The sequence below is a fragment of the Lampris incognitus genome, chromosome 10 (assembly GCF_029633865.1).
Source record: "Lampris incognitus isolate fLamInc1 chromosome 10, fLamInc1.hap2, whole genome shotgun sequence".
Taxonomy (NCBI): domain Eukaryota; kingdom Metazoa; phylum Chordata; class Actinopteri; order Lampriformes; family Lampridae; genus Lampris; species Lampris incognitus.
In genome coordinates this window covers 23,637,196-23,647,478 of record NC_079220.1, presented here as the reverse complement: position 1 = coordinate 23,647,478, position 10,283 = coordinate 23,637,196, and positions in this window count along the sequence as shown.

Here is a 10,283-nt window from a genome sequence, read left to right as displayed (position 1 = left end):
CACTCCTCGCTGCCTCGACTCGCGTATCTCCCCTCTAGTTGAACAGGAAATATGCAAATTCGGCGATTTTGATAATAAACATTATTTCAATTGTTGGAATTGTCCATAAATTACATTTATAGCACAGATCAGTAGACAAATATTATTATTTATTTTATCATCATTTGTTTTTTGTTTTCACGATGAAAGGTGAGACCTGCCTCCCCTGCGTCCCCTGACCGCACGTCCCTGCATTCAAACATGCACTCACTTTTTTGGCGCATCAACCGTCATGTGTGAAAACTCGTTCTCAGCGTTGAAAAACGTATTTGCAGACAAAAGGCTAACCATGTTGGTAAAGTTGTCTTTTGAAACGGACTTGACAGCGAGATTTCGCAATGAGTGGAAAGATGATGTCATGCGACGATTCAACTTGAAGCAGAATCGCTGACTTGCTATTTTTTGTGCCAATTAGATTGCTATATATATGATGGTGGTCAGATTGGTAATTTTCCGTGTCTCTCACCCCCCCCCCCCTATTATTCACAATGCCCCTCTAGCAATTTTGCCCTGGAGCCGGGGTTGCCCCGCTGAAAAGCCTGAAACAGAAGAAAATTAAGCAATCTCGGTTCAGGAGGAAGAAATCTCCAACAGTGTCCTTTTCAACGCCATTCAGGGCCTCACTCGTAAATTCGACAACCAAAGGGACCATTTCCAAACATTTGAGCTTGAAACTGACTTGACAGCAATATTTCGCAATGAGTGGAAGGATGATGTCATGCGTAGATTCAACTCGCAGTGGAATCGCCACCTTCAACTCTACAGTAATCGGTGAGTTCAATATTCTATTGTATTTAGCAACATTATTGTGGAAGGTAACTGAACCCAGCCACTGAGGATGCACAAGCCAGTGCATCCTTAGTGCCGGTCCCAAGCCCGGACAAATGGGGAGGGTTGCGTCAGGAAGGGCATCCGGTGTAAAATCTTTGCCAAATCAAATATGCGGATCATAAATAAGACTTAGATACCGGATCGGTCGAGGCCCGGGTTACCAACGACCGCCACCGGTACTGTTAACCAGCAGGGTGTCGGTGGAAACTATGCTACTGTTGGGCGAAGGAGAAGGAGAGGGGGAAAGCATGTCCAGAGGCAGCTAAAGAGGGGGAAGGGTAGGCATGTGGAGGTGAGAGTTGGAACTTTGAATGTTGGCATTATGACTGGTAAAGGGAGAGAGCTGGCTGACATGATGGAAAGAAGAAAGGTAGGCATACTGTGTGTGCAAGAGACCAGGTGGAAGGGGAGTAAGGCCAGGAGTATCGGGGGTGGGTTCAAACTCTTCTACCATGGTGTGAATGGGAGGAGTAATGGGGTAGGGGTAATTCTGAAGGAAGAGTATGTCAAGAGCGTGCTGGAGGTGAAGAGAGTGTCAGACAGAGTGGTGAGTATGAAGCTGGAAATTGAAGGTTTATTGCTGAATGTTATCAGCGCATATGCCCCGCAAGTTGGGTGTGAGATGGATGAAAAAGAAGAATTCTGGAGTGAGTTGGACGACATGGTGGAGAGGGTACCCAAGGAGGAGAGAGTGGTGATTGGAGCGGACTTCAATGGACATGTTGGTGAAGGGAACAGAGGTGATGAGGAGGTGATGGGAAGGTATGGAGTCAAGAAGAGAAATGTGGAAGGACAGATGGTGGTCGATTTTGCGAAAAGGATGGAAATGGCTGTGGTGAATACATATTTCAAGAAGAGGGAGGAACACAGGGTGATGTACAAGAGTGGAGGAGAGTGCACACAGGTGGACTATATCTTATGTAGAAGGCGCCATCTAAAAGGGATTGGAGACTGCAAGGTGGTGACAGGGGAGAACGTAGCTAGGCAACATTGGATGGTGGTCTGTAGGATGACTTTGGAGACCAAGAAGAGGAAGCGAGTGAAGACACAGCCAAAGATCCAATGATGGAAGTTGAAGAAGGAAGACTGTTGTGTGGAGTTCAGGCAGGAGTTAAGACAGGCACTGGGTGGTAGTGAAGAGTTGCCAGATGGCTGGACAACCACTGCAGAAATAGTGAGAGAGACAGCTAGGAAGGTACTTGGTGTGTCATCAGGACAGAGGAAGGAAGACAAGGAGACTTGGTGGTGGAATGAGGAAGTACAGCAAATTATACAGAGGAAAAGGTTGGCAAAGAAGAAGTGGGATAGTAAGAGACATGAAGAAAGTAGACAGGAGTACAAGGAGATGCAGCGTAAAGCAAAGAGAGAGGTGGCAAAGGCAAAGGAAAAGGCGTATGGTGAGTTGTATGACAGGTTAGACACTAAGGAAGGAGAAAAGGACTTGTACCGAATGGCTAGACAGAAGGACCAAGCTGCAAAGGATGTGCAGCAAGTTAGGGTGATCAAGGATAGAGATGGAAATGTGCTGACAAGCGAGGAGAGTGTGCTAAGAAGGTGGAAGGAATACTTTGAGGGGCTGATGAATGAAGAAAATGAGAGAGAGAGAAGGTTGGATGATGTAAGGATAGTGAATCAGGAAGTTCAGTGGATTAACAAGGAGGAAGTGAGGGCAGCTATGAAGAGGATGAAGAGTAGAAAGGCAGTTGGTCCTGATGACATACCTGTGGAGGCATGGAGATGTTTAGGAGAGATGGCAGTGGAGTTTTTAACTAGATTGTTTAACACAATCCTGGAAAGTGAGAGGATGCCTGAGGAGTGGAGAAGAAGCATACTGGTACCGATTTTCAAGAACAAGGGCGATGTGCAGAACTGTAACAACTACAGAGGTATAAAGTTGATCAGCCACAGCATAAAGATTTGGGAAAGAGTAATAGAAGCTAAGTTAAGAGGAGAGGTGACGATCAGCGAGCAGCAGTATGGTTTCATGCCACGAAAGAGCACCACAGATGTGATGTTTGCTTTGAGAATGTTGATTGAGAAGTATAGAGAAGGCCAGAAAGAGTTGCATTGTGTCTTTGTAGATTTAGAGAAAGCTTATGACAGAGTGCCGAGAGAGGAGGTGTGGTATTGTATGAGGAAGTCAGGAGTTGCAAAGAAGTATGTAGGAGTGGTGCAGGATACGTATGAGGGAAGTGTGACAATGGTGAGGTGTGCGGTTGGAATGACAGATGGGTTCAAGGTGGAGGTGGGATTACATCAAGGATCGGCTCTGAGCCCTTTCTTGTTTGCAATGGTGATGGACAGGTTGACGGACAAGATCAGGCAGGAGTCTCCATGGACGATGATGTTCGCGAATGACACTGTGATCTGTAGTGAGAGTAGAGTGCAGGTTGAGGAGAGCCTGGAGAGGTGGAGGTATGCACTGGAGAGAAGAGGAATGAAAGTCAGTAGGAGCAAGACGGAATACCTATGCGTGAATGAGAGAGAGGACAGTGGAATGGTCAGGATGCAAGGAGTGGAGGTGACAAAGGCATTTGAGTTTAAATACTTGGGGTCAACTGTCCAAAGTAACGGGGAGTGCAGTAGAGAGGTGAAAAAGAGAGTGCAGGCAGGGTGGAGTGGGTGGAGAAGTGTGTCAGGAGTGATTTGCGACAGAAGGGTACCAGCAAGAGTTAAAGGGAAAGTTTACAAGATGGTTGTGAGACCAGCTATGTCATATGGTTTGGAGACAGTGGCACTGACGAAAAGACAGGAGGCGGAGCTGGAGGTGGCAGAGTTGAAGATGCTAAGATTTTCACTGGGAGTAACGAAGAAGGACAGGATTAGGAACGATTATATTAGAGGGACTGCTCAGGTTGGACGGTTTGGAGAGAAAGCAAGAGAGGCAAGATTGAGATGGCTTGGACATGTGTGGAGGAGAGATGCTGAGTATATTGGGAGAAGGATGCTGAATATGGAGCTGCCAGGGAAGAGGAAGGCCAAAGAGGAGGTTTATGGATGTGGTGAGGGAAGACATGCAGGTGGCTGGTGTGACAGAGGAAGACACAGAAGACAGGAAGAAATGGAAACGGATGATCCGCTGTGGCGACCCCTAACGGGAGCAGCCGAAAGTAGTAGTAGTAGATTGTGGAAGGTAACTGCTGTGCCATTTAAAGTTGTGTGGCTGGCTGCCAAACCACCCTACTTGTGAGACTTAAGCGAAAATGTGTGTGAGAGATATTGCCACTCGCCATAGAGGATGTGGACTGTTCGCTGTAGGGCCTATCTTTTCTGTATGGGGAGTGGTTGTACTAAGATGCATAAGCTTGGAACGAGTTGCTATGTTTTGTGCCAATTAGATTGCTATATATATATGATGGTGGTCAGATTGGTAATTTTCTGTGTCTGCCCCCCCACATTATTCACAATGCCCCTCTAACAATTTTGCCCTGGAGCCGGGGCTGCCCCGCTGAAAAGCCTTATACCAAAGAAAATGAAGCAATCTCTGTTCAGGAGGACGAAATCTCAAACAGTGTCCTTTTCAATGCCATTCAGGGCCTCACTCGTAAATTCTGTTGTGTATAAGTCACAACAGTGTGACTGTAGTGTAGGACACTGCAGCTTTAAGTTTTACTACAGCCGGTTTACGGCAGTCGGTTTACGGCAGTAACACAAGGCGTGGTTGATACTATACTGTACGTGTATATAACATTTACTGTGGCAGCAATAAACACAGTTTGATTCAAAGTCGTGGTCCGAGTTTTGCTGGACACAACAAATTCGACAACCAAAGTGACCATTTCCAAACATTTGAGTGGCAGTTGAAGGAGAAAGAATCTGTTGACACAAATATGAAAGCTTTGAAAGGTATAACTGAAGACGAGGACAAGTTGAAGAAACAGGTGGTTACCCTACAGAAATAGAATGCAGCACTACATGAATCGTGTGTGGACTGTGGAGCATGCAAGGTACAAGCGACGATGATCGTTATGGGTGAACAACGTCCCCGAGAGAGAGAGGGGGGGGGCAGCATGAGAGAAGACGTGATTAGGAACCTGACCCAGGTCGTCCCCTTCTCAGCTGAGCAACTGCATAACACGGTGGATACTGTGCACAGACTGGGGCAGATGATGAGAACCGACGGGCCTAGGCAGATCATATACAGTGTTCAACGAGGACTGTCCACAATCAAGTTTGGAATATGTCCAAAAATGCCAAGATTTGCAACGAGAGGAAAATACGCTTCAGAGAGGACTTCTGCAAAGAGGACCGAGAAGCTCATGCTCGTCTTTGGCCAAAGGTGGAGGAGGTGAGGAAAAGGGGACTTAAAGCTTATCGCGGGATGGACATGCTGACATCGACGGCCGCCGTGTGGTCGGCTGACAGAAGTGCATCGTTTTTTTCTCTCCTTGTCACCCACTGTTGGAGATGTGCTGTGACTGTTCTCTAAATTTATTTCTGTTTTTTTCCCCTTTTTCTCCCAATTAAGTGGCCAATCGAGCCCTATTTTAGTTCAAACACCCACCCTCGTACTGCATGCGTTCGCCAACTGCATCTCTCCGGCCAGCAGTCTCGAACGAGACGCCTCGCTACTTTCAGCGACAAGGCAGCTCCAGGCCGTACCACTGCTTTTTCCGACACACAGAGACGCATTCATATGACGAACACAAGCCGACTCCGCCCCCCTCCCCAAGACAGCGTTGCCAATTATTGCTGCTTCATCGAGTCCGGCCATAGTCGGATCTGACGAGACCAAGGCGCGAACCCCGGTCCCCAGTAGGCAACTGCATCGACACAAAGCCGATGCTTAGACCGCTACACCACCGCGGACCCCGTGCTGTGACTTATAAATAAATAGTATGTTGCTAAGCTTACATGACAAGGGGGACTCGTATGAACGGCTTTTTTTACGCTAAGTGTACGTTACATTTTTTTCTTCTCTATTTGCAACTGACTGGCTCGTTTCAAGCAATGATTTCTTTTTTTTTATAGCCTACTATGTGGTTCAAATAGTTTGGCTGTTGGTTGAGTTTACCAAGATTCTGAAAGGTTACTGTTTATTTTAATCCTGCGTTGAGTTAGTAAACGCATCCAAGCTATACTGTATTTTTTTTCTTTATTATCGCTAAATGTTAGAGGTTTAAGGAATAGCACAAAGAGCAGGGAGACATTTATTTTTTTGCAAGGAACAACCAAGGGTTAATTGTTTGTTGTTTGTTTTTTTCTAACAAGAAACGCATTCTACTGATACTGATGTCATTTTTTGGAAATCCCAATGGGGCTGTGGTGACATATTCCTCTCCCACGGTACTTCACATTCAGCAGGTGTGGCAATTTTGCTGAATTGTCTGGTTGGCAAGGTTGTTAATCAAAACAGTGATATTGAGGGCAAATGGTTATCATTGAAATTAATGATTGTAACTATATTTAGGTGAATATATATGGTTTTAATAATAGGGCCAAAAATAAGAAGTTGATTTATAATTTCGATGCCATGACTGGAAGAATGTTTTCTCAACAGACAAAGCTATTGTCGCAGGTGACTTTAATGTGGTCCCAGACGAACGGCAAGACAGGGTCTCTACTCAATTCAGCACTCACTCTTTCAATCCCTTGATATCTGATTTTTTTCTTCTTCCCCAAAATCCCTTTATCTTTTTGCTATATGGCGCAAATTTAATCCAGGAATAAAGAAGAAAAAAAAACAATACACATGGAGTAACAAGACAGGACGGACTCAATACTCTAGATTAGTTTTTTGGTTAATAACAAGCAATTTAGTCAAACTCTCCTGTGACTGTGATATCTGTCTTTCTCCCCTTACTGACCATTGTGTTATCACTCTCTTTATTTCGACCAATGACAGTTCGCCACAACCTAGGATGTTCCAGCAATTTATTGAAAAGCAATTATTTTTGTAACAGGATCTTATCCTTGATCAGTGAGGTCAAATTACAGGGTGACTTATCCCCTATGAATAAATTGGAGTGGTTCAAATAAAATGTTCGGAAAGTTGGTATTCAGGAAGGTAAAAAAATTGGCCTATTTAAGAAGAAATCAATAATTTGACATTTTATCTAATATAAATCACCTCTGTACCTAACTCGCCTGAAGAATAATCTTGAACTCATTCAATTGCAGTCGAAATTAGATTACCTTTACACAGAAAAGGCAAAAGGTGCATTCATCCGCTCAAGAGCAAGATGGATCAAGGATGGTGAAAAGAATTCATCATATTGTTTTAATTTGGAAAAAAAATTAAACAAACTCTATGTTAATAATTATTTGAATGAAGATCAGGATACGATTGATAATCACATATAAACTCCTTTGTGCTCTCCATCTGTTTACCTAATTGTTTCTTTTTGTAAATTTTTATTTATTTAATTATTTGTGTTTTTGAATTTGACGTAACATTAATATCACCATTCCACCGTTGTCTGAACATTATCTTTCTTTTTGTACGTTTATTCCCTGGCTCGTTTAGTATAGTTCCTTGTATTTAATAATAATAATAATAAAAACATTTTTAAAAAGTATTCACGAGCCCCGAGTGAGCTCAGCCCTGTGTGATGGCCTGGCGGCCTGTCCAGGGTGTCTCCCCGCCTGCTGCCCAATGACTGCTGGGATGGGCTCCAGCATCCCCGCGACCCTGAAAACAGGATAAGCGGTTCGGATAATGGATGGATGGATGGAAAAAATATTCATGGACTTGTGCTCATGCCTGTGGCAGCAAACAATTCTGTTTTGCAGTTAAGTAGAAATGCTCGCCAGTATAAGCAAATGTAGTAAACAACAAATCTATAGTAAGAAAAAATAGGCTACAATTAATTTATAGAGCTTTGAAATCTTGATTATTCCAGTGGGGGCATATCGACAAAGAATACAGTCCCCTCGGTTCAGCACGTTAGACTGGTCTGTATGGAGGGTGCAGGTACGAGTGCCTCTGTAGTCACCTGTGACGCTCATTAAAGATGAAGGATGACAGGCTTTCATCAAAGTCTAATGACTGTATTCACTTTTCACTCCTCCAAAAGAGGTCAGAGAGCAGCCATTAAAAGGCTCCTGACCTCACTGTAATTGCATGCAACCATATGATCAGCCTAGCTGAAAAACATCAGCAGATCGGAGTATGACTGGTACGCCTTAAATATCTCAGGGCTTTTATTTTGCTCATATGGTTTGCTTTTTTTTTCTTCCTCTCATCAAAACAAAGCTACTTCACAGAAAGAATAACATATAAAGGGCAAAAATAGTGAGGGATTTACATCAGCACACACACACACACACGCACACACGCACACACGCACACACGCAGACAGCTCCTGTAGTGGACGGTAGACCACAGGGTGTAGGAAGAAAGCCAGTAAGTCAGAATGAGGCCCAGTGTCACCACACTCAAATGAATGCTTTAGATGAGAGCCAAGCCACTACATCAAACACACAGACACACATATATACGTATATGACAGAGTGGGAGATAGTGTTTGTGTGTGCGTGTGTGTGTGTGTGTGTGTGTGTGTGTGTGTGTGTGTGTGTGTGATAGAGAAAAACTGAGGGAGGAAGTGAGAGGGAGATCAAATTGAAGCTGTTGTCAGATATAGTGTGTTTGAAAGATCCATTATACTTGAAAGTGTGTGGCGGGATGGCAACTTCCTCTGACCACTCCATTCTCCCTTTCATGTTAACGTCTGTAGAGGAAAAGGGTGTCAGGAGCTGGGGAGAGAAAACAACATGGTGGGGAATGAGAGAAATTCTGGGTAAACACAGAGGCTGGGCCCGGCAGTGGAGATTTGCTCAAGGTCGGCACTGCTGGTTTGTGAACAAGAACTACAAGATGTCTGTAAAAGCAGGACGAGCGCCGTTCATGTAATGAAATGAGCTAAAAGACATGTTCAGATGAATTTGTTCATTATAAGTGTGTTTTTTGTCAACGTTGCTGCTGTTGCAGTGGTAAATCATCATCTCTCTGTCTTTGTCCATTACTTGGAGTGGCGCAGTGGTTAGCGCAGTCGCCTCACAGCAAGAAGGTCCTTGGTTCGAACCCCTGGGTTGTCCAACCTTGGGGGTCATCCCGGGTCGTCCTCTGTGTGGAGTTTGCATGTTCTCCCCGTGTCTGCGTGGGTTTCCTCCGGGTGCTCCGGTTTCCTCCCACAATCCAAAGACATGTAGGTCAGGCGAATCAGCCATACTACATTGTCCCTTAGTGTGTGTGTGTGTGTGTGTGTGTGTGTGTGTGTGTGTGTGTGTGTGTGTGTGTGTGTGTGTGTGTGTGTGTGTGTGTGTGTGTGTGTTGACCCTGTGATGGACTGGTGGCCTGTCCAGGGTGTTTCCCCGCCTGCCTTCCAATGACTGTTGGGATAGGCTCCAGCATCCAGTGACCCTAACTAGGATAAGCGGCTTGGATAATGGATGGATGAATGGATGTCCATTACTAACCTCGGCACCACCTGCAGGTGTAAGCACCTTCACATGTGCTTTCTCTGACAGGAGTTGGATGTCCGTTAACCTTATGGACATATGTGACAATCTGCTTGATTCTTGTATCTTGATTCTCGAATTATAAAAAAATATCCAGTAAACCGCTCAGTAGCTCTTTAATTCTGTGACACAACCATGGGCTCTATTTTAGCGAAACTGTATGAAAGCACAAAAGCAAACTTTGTAATTTGTGGAGTGGAGCACTTCCGTGGTCTAGCTGATGGAGGGGTTGGATCAGGATAAGCACATTATTAGCAAGGTGCAGTTGGCGCGGACTTCGACTTGGCCATTCAAACCAGCTGCTCTCATACCCTTTAAATAATTAAATGTGCCACGGTGCAGCGTGTTGTCATGTTCCTGATGGATGAAGGGAGAAGCCTATTAGAACGGCTGCATTGCTCCTTCATTAACTTATCTGAAATCCTGCGGCAGCAAGTTATTTCCCTGCACCGCTGCCTTCTCCCAGTCATTTACTCCATTCCTATTGAGTGTGACAGGACAAAATATATGTAATTTGAGGAATCACGCAAGATCGTTAATCAACAGCCTGGCCTTGCTGTAGTACATATCCTGTAAGACATTGAACTGCACTGGTTTTATTGTGGGTTGTGTGGTAATAACTGATTTGTTGGTTGTAGGGGATAATAAGTAATCTCTGTGATTTCACCCAAATCACCAGATAGCCCCGATGTAAAAGTTACCAACCACTTTTGCCTGAACGCAAACACAGCATCGAGTCATATGTTTGAATTATCATGCTTGTATCCTGGTCTGCTGTAAAATGTAACATACATTGCATTGTTTTGTTTTGTTTTTGTTTTTTTGTGTGGCTTTTTCTCCCTTTTTCTCCCCAGTTGTACTTGGCCAATTATCCCACTCCTCTAAGACATCGCCGGTCACTGCTCCACCCCCTCTGTCAGCCCAGGGAGGGCTGCAGACTACCACATGCCTCC